A 20,599-nucleotide genomic window follows, 5' to 3' on the forward strand; every position below is an offset into this window, starting at 1 on the left:
TAGAGAGTGTTGACATCTGTTCAGTTACTGAGACATGGTTTAAAGCCATGGAAGGCACCCTGGTAGTTCAAGGCTATAATGACTTTACACAGTTAAACCAGTTACCACACAAGAAGGGACAAGAGGTGGAGGTGTATCAGTCTACATAAACAATTAAGCACATCTTAAGATTAATCAAACAGTATGACATGATTGAGCTACTCTGTGTCTAACTAACCTTAGGGTAAAGTACAATACCACATCCTCACTAGCTATAGGTCCCTGTCTATGACCCAGAGTAATGATACCACATACTTGAATATAGTGAAGTGACGTCAATCACAACTTAGCCCAGCACCATATTCTTGTGTGATTTCAACTGTCGCATCATAAACTGGGATATATATACAGCCACTGACTTGTAAGCTCAAAGATTCCTGGATTTTGTTAATGCAAATATCCCTGGAACAGCTAGTCTGCACACACACTAGGGGTTCAAATATCCTGGATCTGGTACTCACAAACAGAGAATGTTGCACCCCGCCCACTTGTGTAATGTCCTCACTGGTCAGATCAGATTACAAAGCTGTAACCCTTGAAATAAATATAAAGATTGAACTCCCAGCAAACCCCAGAACCTTTCAGAACTTTCCCAAAGGCTAACTACATCCTTTTAAGTGGAAGCATGGCTAAATTCAAAGCTGCCCTCCCAAACTCAGAGAACATGGTGGCCTATGCAGAAGTGTTTACAGAACCCCTTTACAAGAACTAACTGGATAGAAACAGCAATATCAAACAAAAACAAGCTTCATTGGTGCACTTCCAGTATTAATAAGTTGGACAACAAAAGAAAGAAAATCTTGCCCAAAAATAGGAAGGGCTATGCCCAAAAGACCAAAAGCTCCTTTATCAGTCTCAGTAAGCAACACAGTGGACTAATCAAGTCCACCAAAGCTAGAGGCAAAAATATCCTCCCACGCTAAGGTGAGCCAAAAGACATTTTTTTCACTTGTGTATGCAGCTTTAAAGGGAATACCCAAGAGTGTGCTGAACTAATAGTAAGTAGAACTTCCTATCCTGAACTGGGGGAAATAGCAGATTTGCTGGTTGATAAATTTAGCCCCAATTTCACTCTCAGCTTCCCCCCTAGGAAATACCCTCTACCATTTTTCCCCCAACTATCACTAAAATGCAGGTTCTCACTGCATTCTGCAGAGTATCACTGGGTCCTGATAATATCCCAGGATGGCCTGCTAAATAACTTAAAACATGGTTTGTCAGGCCCACTAGAATCTCTATTTAAGCACTGCCTCCAGACAGGCTTCATACCTAGGGAATGGAGGACTGCAAATGTCACCCCTGTACACAAAAATAGGCCATCAACTACAGACCCATATATTTGACTAGTTTTATATGCAAGGCCGTAGGAAGATGTATTGTGGCCCTGATAAAAGCATGGGAAATCTTCAAATGCTGGACTCATCCCTAGTTCAGTTTTGTCAAGGGCAGGTCAAGCCTACTACACTTGGTAGACTTCTTCAAGGTGGTTGCTAGAACTATGGATGAGAGGGCAGCATGGTGCATACTGGCTACCTTGGCCTTACAAAGGCATTTGACACTGTATCTGACTTGAGTATTGTAGATAAACTCACACATTTAGGCAAAAATCCATATGTCACCTGATGGATAGCCAAATAGCTCACAGATACATCACATGAAGTTAGGGTGGGGGAATCCACCTCCACCAAGAGGCTGTTATTAGTGGTATCCCAAAGGGCTCAGAACTGGCACCTCTCCTGTTTGGAATACACTTCTCTGAAGTCAAGGCAAATATAGAAGGCCTTTTGCTGACCAAATTTGCCGACAACTGCAAGTTGGGTGCAATCATTAAATTCTCCATAGATATGGATATTCTCCCAGAAGGTCTGATACAGACAAATGATTGGTGCCTGAACCGTGGCCTAAAACTCAATGCAAAAATTGCATAATTATACTCTTTTGGGAAGATGACCACCCCTGCAAATTACAACATTGATAATACTCCCCAAACAGTCAACCCAGTGATAAGGGACTTGGGAACTAAGGTTGACAGTAATCTGAAATTTGATCACCATGTGTCCATGGTAGTGAGAAAATCCTTCTACGTGGCACAGCTTATAAGTAAGGGCATGGCATCCAGATCTAAGGGGATCATAGTCCCACTATACTCAGCCCCCATTAGAACCATAATTGATACATTGCACAGGCATGTACCTGACTAAGCATTTGCAACAGCTGGAATGGCCACAAAGGTTCCTTACTAAAAGAATAAAGGGTGTAAATAATATGCCCTATGCAGACCACCTCAAAGCCCTCTCCCTGTACTCAGTTTTCTACAGACTACTGAGGGGGGTGATCTATGCCTTACCTACAAGGCATTCTCTGATCAGCACTGATAGCCTAGTACCTACCTATGAACCTATCGGCCCTAGGGCCCATACAAGCCAAGCCAAAAAATGTACCCTGGCTTTCGCCACCCAAGAAAATTATTTTCCTATGCCCCTGTCGAGCAGAGCCACAGAAGTGATCCCCGGGGTGAATTTCCCATTTCCCATCCAATCATCAAGATTTTTCTTGAAGAGTGCTAATGAGGAGCTCTGTTTGACATAGATATAGTCTGTTCCAGAGTATGGGAAGTCTCTGGGACAGGAATCTATCCCTCCAGCATGTTCCGTTTATTGTGGTGACAAGGTTAAGGTCCCTAGAGTGTGTAGCTCGGAGGGATTGGGATTTCTTTAAGTGGAGCATGTCCAGCAGCTCTGGGTTTGACGTAGCTTTGTATGTTAGGCAGAGATTGCCCCTGAGTAGGCGATATGCGATGGAGTAAAGCTGTAGTTTTTTGAGACGGTCTGCATAGGGCATCTGTTTGAGGCCAGTAATCCTCTTGGTCTTTCCAGTTGTTGTAGATGTCTTGTGAGGTACATACCAAAAGGGGCGTTGTACTCTATAATGGGTCTAATGAGTGAAGAGTAGAGGGGAACAATGACCTCTTTTTTTCTAGATGAGAATCCTTTTGTGATGAGATGAGCCACGTAGAAAGATTTCCTGACCACTGTGGCGATGTGATTATCAAAGGAGAGACTACTGTCCACCTGTGTCCCAAGGTCTCATCACATTTTCAGCATTATGTAGACTACCAGCTATGTGGTAGTTCATGGGTACAGAGTTTTTACCAAAGGGGATGACAATACACTTTTTGGCATTGAGCTTCAGGCCATGGCTTTGACACCAGGAATCTGTCTCAGTGAGGCCCTTTTGTAGTTTGTCCACATCATTAGGAGTTGCGATTATGGCTCCTAGTTTGCAGTCATCTGCAAACTTTGTTAGCCAAAGACTTTCTGTGTTGTCCTGCACTTCAGAGAAGTAGATACCAAACAGGACTGAACCCTGTGGTACTCCACTTGTCACTGGTCTGATGTTGGATTTGGAATCCGCTACTTTCACAGTGTGGGTTCTGTCCGTGAGCCAGTTGGCAACCCATCTTATGACATAGGGATTTATACCTAGTTCAGTGAGCTTATCTATAATTCCAGAGTGGGGGATGGTGTCGAAAGCCTTGGCGAGATCTAGATAAGCTGTGTGAACCATTTTACCATCATCTATGGCTTTGGTGACTGCTTCAAAGAAGTCAATCAGGTTTAGGAGACATGATCTGCCTTTTACAAATCCAAACTGAGTAGGGTCCAGAGTTTGGAGATTACCAATGTCTTTGTTTATGAGTTCCATGATGATACGTTCCATGGCCTTGCAGACCAGGCTCGTCAGGCTAATGGGGCGGTAGTTCCCGGGGTCCGTCGTGGCTTCCCCTTTGTGGAGTGGGATAACTGTCGCGGTGCGACATTCAGTGGGTACAAAGCCTGAGGCGAGGCTATGATTGAACATGGTACTTAGGTAGGGTGCCAGTTCATTCTGTAGTTCGTGTAGAATGCAGCCTGGGATATTGTCAGGTCCCATGGATACTGTGTTCTTGGCTTTGGAGAGTGTGTTTTTTACCTGTGCAGCCGTGATTATAGAAACTTTGCATTCTTCCGGTATAGAGATGGGCCCTCTAGGGGGTGAGAGAGGGGTAAAGTTAGCACTGAACCTATCTGCTAGGATGTTGGCAATATCAGTTGGTTCTGTATATTTAGTGCCATTGTGCTGTAACTCATAGCAGATCTGAGTGTTCCCATTTAGATTCTTGACATAGCTATAGAATGCTTTGTGGTTGTCTTTAGAGTCAGTGGCAATTTTGTTTTCGTAACTAGCTTTGGAGGATTTTATGAGGGATCTCAACTTCTTACTGAGGTTGACCAGGGAGTTCCTCCAGTCATGGGATTTTACTCTTTTTTGCAACAGTTTCTTTCTTCTGTTGTAGAGTTTGTTTATGGCAGAGGACCACCAGATTGGCTTCCTTTTTTTGGAGGATAACATCTTGGTTCTATTAGGGATAGCATGAGCCATGCACTCGTGTAAGTGCTTATAAAGTGCATTTGTGTAGAATTTGGCAGTCATACCTCTATTGTCCAATGGATCTACTACACATTTGTAAAACAAACCGCACTAGAATTACCCAATCTAAGGATCTAAACGTCGTCTGTGACATAGACAAATTATGCTGAAGGCGCAGGTATGTGTCTCAGAGGTTAGCCCTTTTCTAGAACAGACTTCCCATTCATGTGAAACAGAGGTCTTCCATGAGCCTGTTCAAATGGAGTTTGGACCAGTGAATGGGAAATTGCAAATTCACCTCTAGCTTGTCACCTGGGACCCTTATGGACAAGGGCAGTTTGTAGATGCCCTAAGGTGCAGGCGTATACCAAAGCCATTCTAGCCCATGGACATTGATAATTGGGAAATTGGGGCATGAATGGCTAGGCTTGAAAAGGCTCTAGGTCCATCAGCCTAGTAATCTCTTATGATCCCCAGTAGCAGACCACCAGGCCATATCTGCCAGCCTAGTGTCTACACAGGCAAGTCCCACACCAGCAGATCCCTAGTAATGTCCTTCCATACACTGTTGCAGTATTCTTTACATCTGGTATTCCCTGCCTAGGGCAGCCCGATGTCCGGCCAGTATACAAAAGCCTTAGGTTGCTTAAAGGTCTGCTATACATCACACATATAATCCTCGTATAGTGTGGGGCATAAAGGTGATGTCCAGACATACCATCCTCAGAACTTCTTTGCTGCCAATCTGAATATCATCTCTTGATCGCCTGTCTGAATGCCTGTGTCCCGTAACTGGTTTCCAAGCCGTTGCAGACAAGTGCCCCTTTGAGGTTTATTTTTTTCTTGTCTTTGGTTGTTTCTGGAGATTTATGTCATCTAAAAAGGGTAAATGCCAATGCGGGAGACGGATTCCCCATAATGACCACCACAAACAGTGTTTATTTTGCCTTGGTGCCTCACTTGACAATATGTCCTGCTGCATCTGTCAGACTTTCTTCCTTAGTGTTGTATCTAGAGAATCAGTGACTTAAGCTTCTCGCTAAGGATACTATGAAAGGAACTTCCTACCTTGAGGGTCAGCTGTGAGGGAAGAAGGCGGCTATAGAAACCTAGGCAAGAATCTTCCATTGTGTTTCTCCCAAGGTAAGTGAATGCCTGGAGGTTTGTCTGGCTCTGTTGTCGGATTTCTTTGCCACGGCTGGGTTGATGCCAGCGGAAATCCAGCTTTAAGCCCACCTGATCAGACTTTGCAGATGTCCATTTCGGACATTCAGGGGGGAACCACAGTTGATTATTTCTGAGAGGCCTAGGGGTGTTCCTCAGATTTTAGTTAGGGAAGAAGTCCCTACTACTGTTATTGAATGCCATCTTTGATCAGAGCCTTCTAAGTTTTACAAGATAGGCAGTCCATTAAAGAAAACACAAAAAACTAAACATGTCTCTCCTACCCCTAGGGATCCACAGTGTGAGTCTCAGTATTTCACTTGGGGTTTGTTTAATGCTTTGAGGCATTGAAACCTCTGCAGGGGTTTTCTGATCCAGCTTCCCCTTGGTCCTCTACTCCACTTAAAAGACCCTGTAAACAGAATTTTTCTGAGAAGGAGTTGATTTCTGATGAGGAATCCCTTGCTTACTCTTCTTAAATTCCTTCTCCTTTGGGCTATGGTTCAGAGGAAGAGGACTGTACCAGTCGTGATACTCCCTTTGAAGAGATTCCTTTTGGGGACACAGTCTTCAGAATGGTGAAGTTTTTTTAAATGGGATTGCACTCAGGTCTCTGAGATCCATAAGAGGTTCTATGAGTTGCAGCAGATGGAATCTCCTAAACCTTCTGCTATTCCTCCTGTTTTGGCTGCTTTGTCAGATACATTGTCCAGTGCCTCCAAAGCTCCTGATTCTCAGCCCCCTGCTCTCATGAAACCTGATAGGTTTTATATGGTGCCTGGCGACTGTAACTATTTGTACAAGTGCCCTGCTGCTGATCCCTCAGTGGTGTCTGTAGCCTCTGACAAGCCCTCTCAGTTGCTTCCTTCAACCAGGTTACTGCCATCTGATAAAGACAGCAGAACCATGAAAAGGCTAGGTAAGAAGATTTACACCTCCGCTACCTTGGCTTTTAGGTCTGTTAATTATCAGACCCATATGTCCAGGTATGTTTTGGCTATCCTTTCTCATGGTGGGTCAGGTTATTTCTGATCTCCCAGACACTGAGGGAAGAACTTTTACTCTTTCCCTGTTAGGGACTTCCTCACAGGTGGTTCATTATTCCATCAGGTGTAGTTATGATGCAGCAGATGCTTCTTCTATGGCTGCTCATTTTGGATCAGTGATGAGGAGGTATTCTTGGCTTTAGCTTCAACCATTGTCTGATGACATCAAGGCCAAGTTGATGGATGCTCCTCTTTATAATCACTTGCTTGGAGAAGCTGCTGCTGATTTGTTAAGTCCCTTCAGGATAAGGGGAAGGCCTTACAGGACCTCAAACATGTGTTTGTCTCTCTTGTTCCTAAATTTCAGAGAAACTACCCCAATAAGCCCACCTTTGTTCGCAGGCAATCTCGCTGTTCTCCTACTAAGGGCAAAAAGAGTGGCAAGCAGACATCTTCTGCTGAGGCTACTCAGACTTCAAGGACTCAGAAGTCTTCTTTTCCTGATAAAGCAGGTGCTGTCTAATCTCTGTCTCTTTCCAGCCACTTTCCTCTTTCTTCTCTCTCTCTCTCTCTCTTCCTGTTTTGGTTCAGATTACTCAGGATTCATGGGTTCTGTTCATTATTCTCCAGGAGTATTTTATGGTGTGGAACTTCCATCCCCCTTTTATGTGCATTCCTCTGCCTCCTCAGGAACAACTCTCCTTTTTCCCAGATGTACTTTGACATCTTTTGACTCAGGGTACTATTCAAGAGGTGCCTGTGTCCCAAAGGGGTAAGGGGTTTTACTCCAGGATGTCTCTAATACCCAGGAAAAGAAGGTACTTGGAGACCTATTCTAGACCTCTCTCATCTAAACACTTTTCTGAAGGTGCCCACTTTTCGAATGTTGTCCCTTCAGACTCATTTGCCTCTTTTGCTTCCTCAGGCTTATATGATATTTCTGGATCTCAAGGATGCTTCTCTCCATATTCCGATCCATCCCCTTTTCAGGAACTTTCTACATTTCTCTGTTGCTTTCTGGCATTTTCAGTTCTCTGCTTTGCCCTTTAGCCTTTCTACTGCCCCAAGGGTATTCACCAAATGCCTTGCTCCTGTGATTACTTTTTTGCAGGCTTCAGGGAATCCAAGTATTTTCTTACTTGGGCGACCTGATGATTCAGGCATCCTCTCCATATATCCTGATGCAAAACTTATTTATTTATTTATTTTATTTTATTGCGGTTGGTTTACCAGGATAGTCCATTGGGCTTTCTTCTCTCTCTCTCTCTCTCTTCCTGTTTTGGTTCAGATTACTCAGGATTCATGGGTTCTGTTCATTATTCTCCAGGAGTATTTTATGGTGTGGAACTTCCATCCCCCTTTTATGTGCATTCCTCTGCCTCCTCAGGAACAACTCTCCTTTTTCCCAGATGTACTTTGACATCTTTTGACTCAGGGTACTATTCAAGAGGTGCCTGTGTCCCAAAGGGGTAAGGGGTTTTACTCCAGGATGTCTCTAATACCCAGGAAAAGAAGGTACTTGGAGACCTATTCTAGACCTCTCTCATCTAAACACTTTTCTGAAGGTGCCCACTTTTCGAATGTTGTCCCTTCAGACTCATTTGCCTCTTTTGCTTCCTCAGGCTTATATGATATTTCTGGATCTCAAGGATGCTTCTCTCCATATTCCGATCCATCCCCTTTTCAGGAACTTTCTACATTTCTCTGTTGCTTTCTGGCATTTTCAGTTCTCTGCTTTGCCCTTTAGCCTTTCTACTGCCCCAAGGGTATTCACCAAATGCCTTGCTCCTGTGATTACTTTTTTGCAGGCTTCAGGGAATCCAAGTATTTTCTTACTTGGGCGACCTGATGATTCAGGCATCCTCTCCATATATCCTGATGCAAAACTTATTTATTTATTTATTTTATTTTATTGCGGTTGGTTTACCAGGATAGTCCATTGGGCCTAGAAGAACCCGTTTTCAATGGAGTCCTGGGGAGAAAAGCTCCAAAACAGAAAATAGATATACATTAACATTTGATAGTAATTACTAGATACATTGAAGTAGCAAAAAATAAAGTCATTATAATTAGACAGTACAAGCCTTGGTACATGCAGTTGAAGGAACAAAATGCAAAACATAATTGCAGATTAATGACAATTAGACAGTAAAAGCCTTGGTACATGCAATTGAAGGAACAAAATGCAAAACATAATTGCAGATTAATGAACAAACATAGAAGGTGAATAAGGTAGATTAAGGTATTTAAGGGCATTTAGTAGAGTTGTTTATGAGGGGTGGGAGCAAGAGCATTCCCATTTAGATGCTAGGTGTAAGAAAAGTGACTTCTTGAAGGTAGAGTGGTTAGCGGTAATGCGGATGTTAGGTGGTAGAGAGTTCCAGAGGCGAGCGAGGCTGAAGGAAAGGAGGTTTTTGCCTGGGGGATGAGTGGGTTTATGCACTTCTAGTAAATTTTGATTATTAGACCTTAGCACTCTATTTGGTAGGTGCATTTTAAGGGCAGAAGCAAGGGAGGGACACTTGGAGGGGTTTAGGATCAGTTTATGGGCTAGAGTTAGTTGAGTGTAAGTAAGATAGTTGGGAAGTTCTAACCATTTTAGTTTATGGAGGGAGAGACAATGGTGAGTGGAAGACCTTTGAGCGGTGGCGAATTTAGCAATTTTATTATAGCATGAAGTGAGCTGTTTTTTTAATGAGGACTGAAGATTAGTAAGTAGTGGGGCACCATATAGAAGGGAGGGGATAAGAAAGGAAGTAGCTAGAGTGGTTTTAGTGGTGGATGTAAGGTAGGCATTTTGTCTATACAGCATACCAATTTTTTGATGTGTTTTTTTGATGTTTTTTTGTAGGTGGGAATTGAATTTTAGTTGTTTGTCGATTTGAACACCGAGTAGTTTGGTGTCTGACTATTTCGAGAGGTAAGTTATTTTGACTGGTAATTAAGAAGGAGTTCATGTTGGGGGGAGTGAGTTTGGAGGGGGTAAATAACATTAATTTGGTTTTGGTGGCATTAAGAGCTAGATGATTGCTAAGCATCCATTGCTCTGTGGAAGAAAAGGCGTCTTGAGTAAGTTTTTGTAGGGTGGGGATAGAAGAGGCAGAGCAGATGATAGTACAATCATCAGCATATTAGATGATGCTGGAGAAAGGGATAGCTTTGTGGAAGTCATTAATAAAGATATTGAAGAGTAGAGGACCCAGTATGGAGCCTTGTGGAACTCCGGTAGGGGTAGTTAGGAAGGAGGAAGTTGCTTTTTTCCACTTTACAGCTTGATTTCTGTTGGAAAGATAGCTAGAGAACCAGTTCAAAGATGAAGAGGATAGGTAGAGTTTGGAGAGTTTAGTTAAGAGCAGGCTGTGAGAGATAGTATCGAAAGCTTTAGAAAGATCAAGGAGTATGGTGGAAACGATTTGTCCTGAGTCACGGGCTTTATTGATGATTTCAAGGAAGGAGAGAAGGGCAGTCATGGTGCTATGATTAGGTCTGAAACTGTGTTGTGTGGGGGTGATAAGATTGTTGTCTAGGAGATGAGGGAGGAGTTGGAGTTGTACACATTTTTCAAGGATTTTTGCAATGGGAGACAGGATGGCTATGGGACGGAAATTAGTAATGTTGTTATTGTTACCACCTTTGTGTAATGGTATGATATATGCTTGTTTCCAGATTTGGGGAACTGAGCCTTCTTGAAGGGAGCGGTTAATTAAGATGCTGATGGGGTAGGCAAGACTTTCCGCAGCGATGCCAAGAAAGTAAGAAGGGATATTATCAGGAGCATTGGTACATGGTTTCAATTTCTGAAGGAGTTTCTTGATGGTAGCAGTAGGAATGGGATTTAAAGTGAAGAGAGTGCAGTCATGGGGTGTTGAATTTTGGGGTGGTATAGATGAGGATGGAATTTGTGTAGAAAGGGGTATAGTGGGATTAGTGGGTGTAGAGTAGGGTGTGGATGAAGAGATACTGGGGGTGGGTGAAGGGGTGTTAGATGAAGGGGAAGATATAGAGAAAGAGGAGGTTAGTTTGGAAATAGAGTCAATAAAGAAGGAATTGAATTGGGTGGCTAAATCTAGTTCTGGAGCATTTGGATCTGGGTTTGGAGTATCTGGTTTACTGGGGTGGAGGAGAGTGGAGATACCTTTCCAGAATTTTTGAGGGTTGTTTTTGTTTTGGTTTTGGAGTGTAGAGTAGTAATTTTGTTTATCAGAAGAGATGTGTTTCTTAACTTTATTGCGGAGCATTTTGTATTCGTTAAGGAGTGGGGTTGTCTTATGTTTTTGGTAGCGTGCCCATGCTTTGTCTCTTTGTCTCATGGTAGAAAGAGTAGTTTTAGATAGCCAAGGGGCTGATTTAGTTTTTATTCTTTTAGTCCGTAGGGGAGCTTGGGAATCGAGTATTTTTAAGAACGTTGAGTTAAAATATGAGACAGCATTGTCTAGAGGTAGTGTTTTTAGACAAGTCCAATTTACTGCTTTTAGTGAGTTTGAAAAGGTTGTTGGGTTGAACTTTTTTCGGTCACGGATTGTAATGATGTTGTGGGTCCGTTGAAGGATAGTGGGAAGTCTGTGGGTAAAGGTGGGTAGGTGGTCACCTAGAGGGTCGGGAAGGATGCCACTTTCAATGTTATGTAGTCCAATCTCGCCTACATTTTTACCCGTGGGTTCGGAGCCGAATATTGGCTCCGACTCGGCCAAACTTTTCTAGCTCGAAGTCTTTATATTGGCTGGGCTAAGATGGCACCCCATGCTGCATTGCTGCATATCCCCAGATCTCGTTTGCCGGTCGTGTAGCTCGGACATGGTCTCGCTCTTGGCTGTGGCTAAGTACCCTTTTTCTTCTTCTTGAGAGAATTTGTTACAAACAAAAGCTATTTTAATAGCTATTCCTAGTTTGGTGTTTTGTGCATAATTTTAGTGTGATTGTTTTTGTGGTATCCCATTAGCTGTTCCAACAGGCTAGGCCCGTTTCAGTTAGAGGACCTAGTCTGTCCCCTTGCTTGTCCCTGTGTGTGCCTGGTCTAAAACCATTTAAATTATAGGTTCATAGGTTCATACTAGGCTATCTGCCCTGGGGCAATTATAAGCCTAGCCCGATTCTGTATGGCTTACGCCACCCCTTGATTTGAGTATACTGTGCCCTTTTTAAGGTTTAGTTTACTGTGCCTCTGTCTAATAGTGACACGGGAGTAATCCCTGGGACAAACCTACGATCCCCCATCCACCTATCGAGATTCTTCTTGAAGAGATCCAGTGAGGTGCTCTGCCTCACATGAACTGGAATTCTATTCCAGAGTGAAGGGAGCCTCTGGGTTATGAACCTGTCCCTCCAGCAAGTTCTATTTATTTCTGTGCTGAGGTCAAGTCCCTCGAGCGTGTGGCTCTAAGGGATTTAGATTTACTGAGGTGGAGCATGTCCATTAATTCTGGATTTGACATAGCTTTGTATGTCAGGCATAGATCGCCTCGAAGTAGGCGGTATGCAACTGAGTAGAGCTGGAGTTTTTTTAACCAAGCAGCATATGGCATCTGTTTGAGACCCTTGATCCTCTTGGTGAGATACTTTTGGGGTCTTTCTAATTGCTGCAGGTGTCGGGTAAGGTACATCCCAAAAGAGGCATTGTATTTTATGATGGGCCTGATGAGGGATGAATAAAGGGGCACGATTACCTCTCTTTATCTAGATGTGAAACCCTTCGTGATGAGGTGGGCTATGTAGAAGGTCTTTCTAACCACTTTGGCAATGTGGTTTTCAAAGGAGAGATTGCTATCAACTTGGGTCCCCAGGTCCCTAATAACTTTCTCTGTACTTAATGGGTTTCTGCCTATGTGGTAATTTGTGGGCACATTGTTTTTGCCAAAGGGTATGACTATACATTTTTTGGCATTTAGCTTTAAACCATGGCGCTGGCACCAGTTATCTGTCTCTGTGAGACCTTTTGAAGGATGTTTGTGTCAGCTGGAGAGTCGATTATGGCGCCCAGTTTGCAGTCGTCTGCGAACTTGGTGAGCCATAGTCCTCCCACGTTTGCCTGTACCTCGGAAAAGTATATACCGAACAAGAGTGGTCCCAGGACAGAACCCTGTGGGATGCCACTTGTGACCGGTTTCGAGTCTGACATGGCTCCAGCAACTCTCACTCTGTGGGTTCTGTCTTTGAGCCAGTTTGCGACCCATCTTGTGACATAGGGGTTTATATTTAAGCTGGATAGCTTATCTCTGATGCCCGAGTGGGGTATTGTGTCAAATGCCTTTTCAAGGTCCAGATAGGCTGTGTGGACTACCTTCCCTTCATCTATGGCTTTGGTGACTGTTTGGAAGAAGTCAACCAGGTTCAAAAGGCAGGATCTGCCCTTGACAAGGCCGAACTGGGTAGGATCTAGTGTCTGTAGGTCCCCAATGTCTTTGTTTATGAGCTCCATGATGATCCTCTCCATAGCCTTGCAGACTAAGCTAGTCAGGCTTATGGGGCGATAGTTTCCAGGGTCCGTAGAGGCTCCACCTTTGTGGAGTGGGACCACTGTTGCTGTACACCATTCTGTGGGCACATATCCTGTAGTGAGGCTGAGATTGTATCGCTGTTTTATTTGAGGGATTAGTTCCTCTTGGAGTTCATGTAGGACGCAACCTGGGACGCCATCTGGTCCCATGGAAGCAGTGTTTTTTGCTTTGGAGAGGGCAGCCTTCACCTGAGCATCAGAGATGTTTGGGAGGCAGCCCTCTGCCGGGATAGATACTTGCTCTTTTGGGGGGGAGGGGGTGGAGAAGTTTGCACTGAACCTGTCTGCCAGGATATTGGCGATGTCTGTGGGTTCAGTGTATTTTTTGTCGTTTAGAATCAACTCAGAACAAGTCTTGGAGTTGCATCCCAGGTTCCTAACATAACTGAAAAAAGCCTTATGATTGTCTTTGGTGTCCTGTGCAATTTTTCTCTTGAAGCTGGCCTTGGAGGATTTTATGAGGGATCGTAATTTTTTGCTAGTACTGATCAGAGATGCCTTCCCTATTAGGGATTTTGCTCTATCATGTAGTAGCTTCCTCCTTCTGTTGTACAGATTATTTATGGCAGGGGTCCACCAGACTGGACGCCTGCCTTTGGATGATTGGGTCTTGGTTTTGTTTGGGATAGCATGATCCATGCATTCCTGGAGATGTCCGCAGAATGCGTTTATATAGGATTCTGCAGTTTGGGCCGTAGTTTCCACTGGCCCTGGGGCCTTGAAGGATTCCACTTCGGTTTTGAGAAGTGAGAAGTTCGCTTTTTAGAAGTTTTTCACTGTGTTTTTCTGGGCTGGGGATGGGGTCGGGATGTGGACATCCAGTGAAATTAATTTATGGTCTGATCTTACCAATGAGGGATATACTTCTGGTGTGGAGCATAGAGTCCCCATGTTGGTAATGATCAGGTCTAGTATGTTGTCCCCTCTTATGGGAGTGGTGACTAGTTGTTCCATAGCATTTGAGTTTATAATTTCCAGGAACCTTTGGGCTAAGGTGCTGGGGCTTGAGTAGTGCTCCCAGTCAATGTTTGGGTAGTTGAAGTCACCCAATATAATGGTGTTCGGAGAAATCTTCATGTTCTCCAATGTTTTCAGGAAAGCAGAGTGGGATTCCTGACTTTGAGAGGGTGGTCTGTAGGATGCTATAAACTGAAAAGCAGTCTTGCCCACTGTTAGTTGCACATGGATGGTCCCCGATACTTCGTGCAATGCCACTAACCTGGAGGTGTGGATATCCTTGATAAATATGGAAACTCCCCCTCCTTTTGTGGTTCGGTCCGGGTTTTGGGGCCGAAAAGCATGATATGAGGTATAGCCTGGTAGTGCTGGGGTGCTCTCTGGAGCCTTGAACCAGGTTTCTGTCACTGCACAGATATCGATGTTCTCTATACTGAGGAGAGCTTTGAGTGCGTGCATCTTGAGGTTAAGACTTATGGCGTTAAGCAGCATTACCCTTAGTTTCTTGTTCCTTGTGCTGAGGTTTTAGTTTCTGTTTCCTTTGTTGTGTGTGCTAGTGCTGTTCTAAAACCGTTTAAATTAGAGGTTTTAGCCTTAGTCGCCTTAGTGTGTGTCCGATCTGAGGATTGTTTGTGCAAGTTGGTTAGGGTAGTTTTGTTCCCACACTCAGTGCGGTGTAATTTGTGACTGTTGTTTTTCTCCAGTTCAGTACCGTGATCTTTTGTCTTGGTAATTGTGATAATTTATTAAGATGTCTAAAGATTCCAAGGAGCACAAGCCTTCGGGTTTTAAAAAATGTTCAAAGTGTGACTATAAAATGTCCATCACCAATGTACATTTGATATGTGTCTATTGTCTGGGAGCAAACCATCTGCAGGAGTCTTGCAGCTTCTGCCATGCTTTGAGTCTCATGGTACTTCAGGAAAGATGAATAAGCTAATTCTGAAGGGATTCTTGAAACCCTTGTTCGAAGAGGGCCTGGAATCTGCTTCCAGCTCAAAACCTAAATCCACTAAATCGAAAAAGAGGTCTCCGTCTCCTTCAGTCTCCTCGGAGCCACCGGAAAAAGTAATCAAATTAGCTTCGACCTCCTTGGCTCCACTGTCCTTGGGGCCGCAGGAAGTGTCGGTGTTGATGGAACCGGCGTCGGCTCCAATTATATTGGAACCTATTCGGAGCCGATCGCCTAGTACTGGACAAGTTTCACCTGAGAGGAGATCTCGATCTCCCTCCCTGTCCTCCAAATCCTCCAGGACACTTTCAGATGTGGATGTCGATAGGGTGGTGCAGAGACTCCTTCAGTCACCGGTTGGTTCCGGAGCCCATCCTGCTACCTTCTTCGATTCTTCCTCCTCCGAGCGCATCTCTGTCTTTGGAGCCAGAGTGCTCCGCTCCATGTGATGTTTCCAGGTCAGTTCCGATGGCCCCTCCTAGCTTATCGGTGCCGACGTCCGCTCCGACCCCGTCGGCTCCGTCCATGGGATTCAGGACTCGGGATTCTTCAGTTGGGCCCGAGGGAGAGGCCTCGGGACATCTATCAGTTCCTAGTCTCCCTCTCGGTGCCTCGGCTCGGGGATCCCTGACTCCTGCCGTGGCCTCGGAGGCTGGTTGGTCCTCTGATCTGGGAGGGCCAGCCTTTGAGGCCATGCGGAGTGCGCTGGCCAGATCATCAGCTACATCATGCGGGTAGGTCATTCTGTCCCCTACCACTCTGGTGCGGGTCTCTGATCACCACCTATCTGTAGACAGCAGAGCCGCAAGGCCTCAGGATACCCCCACGAGTGGTCCCCAAGTTTCTGAGGGCCCCTCAGAGTGTTTGCCTGAGGAGCCCCCTAGAAAGAAAATATGCAAGAGGAAGCACATAGACTCCCAGGATGAGTCTCTCACCACAGATACTGACCTCGAGGAATCGGAGGGGTCCCTCAAGTCATCCTATGAGGACGTTTCTTTCTCTGACATTCTGGAGATATTGAAACAAAGAGGTGACTGGCCGTCCAAAGCCCCCTCTGAGGAGGAGTCGGTCTTCCTGAAGGCCTTCGGTGCTCAGCCCTCCGCCTCCTGCGTGTCACCACCTTTCGATGAGGTCCTGGATTTAATTTGTCGGGGGGCGTGGGAGAGCCCTGATTCTGTGGAACCTGCCCCCTGGAGACCCAATAAATTTCTGTCTGCTCCCCTGGGTAAGAATTTCTGTCCGAGGGAGTCCCTGTGGATGCCATGGTGGTGGCAGCGGCCACCCAGAAGGAATTAGCCGAGACTTCTTCCTCCGTCCATCCTCATAACAAGGAGTCTAGGACCATGGACCGGTATGGGAAGCGTACCCTTTCATCAGCAACCTTTACCTTACGGTCGCTGAATTACTTATCTCACTTTACTCGGCTCCAGAAAGATCTCCTCAAGGAGCTTGGAGATGCTCTCACGGGTAACGTTTCTGAGGCTGTGGCCCAGACGGTTAACGCCCAGATGTCTACCCTCCATTCCATCGTTAACTCTTCCATGAGGCTGATTTCATATTTAGCCGAGGGAGCGAGTAGGGCAGCAAGCTCAGGGGTCGCCCTTAGGAGGCAAGCCTGGCTGCACCTTTGTCATTTCGCGGAGGCCTTCAAGTCTTCATTCACTGATGCCCCCTGTTACTCTTTGTTCAGAACCAAGGTGAAAGACACCCTCACCAGGTGCGAGCAGTAGGGAAAAACTCTGTCTGCCATAGGGGTCCGTTTTTCCCTTCCCTCTAGGCCTTATCCCAAGGCCCAAAGGGGTGGAAAGATGTGGTTCCAAAACTCACAGAGGTTTTTTCCTGGTGCACAGGGTGAGCCCCCCACTCCTGAGGCAGAGGAGGGGGAGGTTATTCAGGAAGATGCCGCCCTAGAGGCAGAGGGGGCCCCCGCAATTCCTTTCGCGGCTCTCCCTACAATCGCTCCTGATGGGAGGCCTGACTGTGCGTTTCTGGAGCCAGTTGGGGGTCAAATATCATTATACCCGGAGGCCTGGCAAAGCATCACCCAGGACCAATGGGTCTTATGAATAATTTCTGGAGATTATGCCATCCCCTTTTTGTTAGATCCCCCTCCAGTCAGAAAAATCCCAGACGTTCCACCCAGTCAGAGGGATTACGCGGCTTCAGAGGTTTCAAAGATGCTAGAAAAAGGAGCCATCTGGCATCTCCCCGGACGTTCCACCCAGTCAGAGGGATTACGCGGCTTCAGAGGTTTCAAAGATGCTAGAAAAAGGAGCCATCTGGCATCTCCCCTCAGACCAGATCGGATTAGGGACTTACTCAAGATTCTTTTTGGTGCCAAAAAGAACAGGGGACCTGAGACCCATATTGGATCTCAGCCAACTGAACAACCATGTACAAAAGTCCAAGTTCCATATGGTCACATTACAGTCAATTCTCCCATTGTTGGGAAAAGAAGTATGGATGTGCTCAATCGACCTCAAGGATGCTTACAACCATATCAAAATGGAGAGGGCATCCAGGAGTCACCTACGCTTCCGGCTGGGAACCAGTTATTTTCAGTTTTGAGCCCTGCCCTTTGGTCTCACCACAGCCCCCAAGGTGTTCAGCAAGTGTATGGCGGTGGTAACGGCTCACTTGAGACGTCAAGGATTCCAAATGTTTCCTTATCTGGATGACTGGCTCCTCACTGCCACCACCAGGCATCTATTAATCCAAACCAGGGACGCTACCATCACTCTCTGTCAACAGTTGGGCATAACATTGAACTGGGAAAAATCTGCCTTGTTGCCCTCACAGTGTGTCATTTTTATAGATGCAGAGCTAGACACCGTTCAAATGATGGCCTTTCTACCACAGGAAAGAATCAGAGTCTTACAGCAACAGGTTCACGCCCTGCTCCACCTGAGAAGAGCAAAGGCAAGATGGGTTCTTCAACTCCTGGGGACTATGTCAGCAACAATTATGTTAGTCCCACTAGCAAGATTACATATGAGGCTCCTTCAATGGCTCCTCTTTGCTCAGTGGTCTCTCCAAAGACTTCCACTTTCCCACCCTATTTTACTCACGGACAGGTGCAAACAGGATCTCAGTTTGTGGCTTTGCACCAACAATCTGGACAGGGGAAAACCCTTCGTTCCACCGGCCCCAATTGCCACAGTGACCACGGACACCTCCCAGATGGGGTGAGGGGGCATTATCTAGGCAGGACAATCCAAGGCACGTGGCAAGAGCACGAGATACATCTGCATATCAATGTCCTAGAGATGAGAGCTGTGCTACTTGCGTTGCAGGCACTTCAGAGCTTTCTACCTCTCTGGACTATTGCAATCCACTTGGACAATATGTCAGTGGTGTGGTATCTGAACAAGCAGGGAGGAATCAAGTCATACCCCCTGCGCAGAGAGGCCATGCGAGTGTGGCAGTGGGCAGTATCTTCCCAACGTTTTCTGGTGGCAACACACATTCCGGGGAAGTACAATGTGATTGCAGACAGGCTAAGCAGAGCTATTCTGATGGCCTTACAAGTGGTCCCTGAACCGTCTAGTTGCAGAACGGATCTTCAGCAGATGGGGTCAGCCTTGCTGCTACCTTTTTGCCAGCCCCCACAGTGCCAAATGCAGCAGCTACTTCACGTTGACCCCCCCCTCAGGGGGAGTCAGCCAGGGATGCTCTAGTCTACGATTGGCCCTCCGGTCTGCTATATGCCGTTCCTCCGTTTCCCTTGCTGTCAAAAGTGATTCAGAAAGTGCAGTCCTTGGGAAGCAGAATGATTCTGATTGCTCCTCACTGGCCTTGTCAAGTTTGGTTCCCCTTTCTCCATCCCTGCATCTTGGACACGCCTTGAACTGTGGACCCACAATCAGATTTACTGACACACATGTCATGGCAGCTCCATCCCTCTCTGCGGACCCTCCGATTGACAGCCTGGCTACTCCACTTCCGTCATTAGTTAGGCTTCATCACTTTTCACCAGAGGTAGTTCATATTTTATCTTCCTCTCATAAGCCCTCTACTAGGAAGATTTATTCCAGCAAATGGAAGAGATTTTCTATTTGGGCTCATACCCAAGGGATTGACCCTTACACAGCTCCAATTGCTTCTGTTTTGGAGTTCTTGTCTATGCTTTTTCATCAGGGCTCCGCGTCTGCCACCATTAAAGTCCAATTGGCAGCGATTTCTAACTGTCATGTTGCTAATGAGCCTAGTTTGATGGCTCACAGACTCTGTATGGCTTTCCTGAAGGGCACCCTGTTACTCCGTCCTCCTGTTTTGGAACCTATCATGCCTTGGGATTTAAATTTTGTTCTGCAGGCTCTTACTTCACCACCCTTTGAGCCTGCAGCTACTTGTGACTTAAAATTCTTGACCTGGAAGACTGCCTTTTTAGTAGCCATCACATCAGCCAGACGCGTCTCAGAGATTCAAGCTCTTTCTATCAAACCCCCATACTTGATCTTTCATAAGGACAGGGTTTCTCTTAGACCAAACCCTTCCTTTCTTCCTAAAGTGGCATTCATATCTAATCTTAATCAATCTATTGAGTTGCCAGTGTTCTTTCCTCAGTATTCAAATAAGGCAAAATTTTAATTTCATCAATTGGATGTACACAGACAGTTACATTTTTATCTTCACAGAACCAAAGATCTCCGAAAATCTGATCAGTTGTTTGTTTCCTTTTCGGAAAACAGAATTGGGTCTTCTGTCTCCAAAATCACCCTATCCAGGTGGATATCCAGTTGCATCTCTTTCATTTATTCTTCAGGGGTAAAGAACTAGCGTTTCCAGTCAAGGCTCACTCTTCTCGGGCTGTATCTACATCTACAGCCTATCAGGCCAGATTGTCTATGGATGATATTTGTGCTGCAGCTACCTGGGCATCTCCTCAAACCTTTGTTACTCATTACAAGTTGGACGTGGTATCTAGGGGCAGGCCTTCCTTTGGTTCCACAGTGCTCAGGAGTATTTTCCACTGAGCCTCCCAGGATTTTGGTGCTGGGGACGCTGTCTTACAGGTAAGAATGTAGGCAAGATTGGACTACATAACATCAAGAAGTTATATACTCACCATAACGTTCGATGTATGTAGTCCATCTCGCCTCACATTCTTACTTACCCCCCCCCTACCTTCCCCCTTCCTGGAGGATCTGGAGGTTAGGTCTGGTTTTCAGAACTCCCTTCACTCTTCGTTTATTCTTCTTTCCTTGGGTGTTGTTATGCATGAGGTATGAGTGTTGGTGTTCGCAGCAAACTAGATCTGGGGATATGGAGCAATGCAGCATGGGATACCATCTTAGCCTAGCCAATAGAAAGACTTTGATCTAGAAAAGTTTGGCCGAGTCTGAGCCGATATTCGGCTCCGAACCCACAGGTAAGAATGTGAGGCGAGATGGACTGCATACATCGAACGTTATGGTGAGTACATAACTTCTTGTTTTGTCTTTTCTCTTCTTCAGAGCCTGGGGTTCACAATAAACTTCAAAAAGTCTTCTCTGACTCCTTCTCAGGACCATGTTTTTCTGGGTTGCAAGATTCAGACTGTGCCTATGCTGGCATTCCTGCCTCCTCCCAAGGTCTTTGCTCTCATTTCCTTCTTTC

General features: G+C 45.5%; 1 protein-coding gene across 1 annotated transcript in view; it reads left to right on the plus strand.

Annotated features, from left to right (window-relative positions):
• Positions 1-20,599, plus strand: part of LCLAT1 (lysocardiolipin acyltransferase 1) — a 1,316,330-nt gene that overhangs the window by 578,933 nt on the left and 716,798 nt on the right. The gene's annotated exons all lie outside the window — the stretch shown is intronic.

Source organism: Protopterus annectens, chromosome 1.part2, assembly GCF_019279795.1.
Source record: "Protopterus annectens isolate FY-2018-M chromosome 1.part2, PAN1.0, whole genome shotgun sequence".
Taxonomy (NCBI): Eukaryota; Metazoa; Chordata; order Ceratodontiformes; family Protopteridae; genus Protopterus; species Protopterus annectens.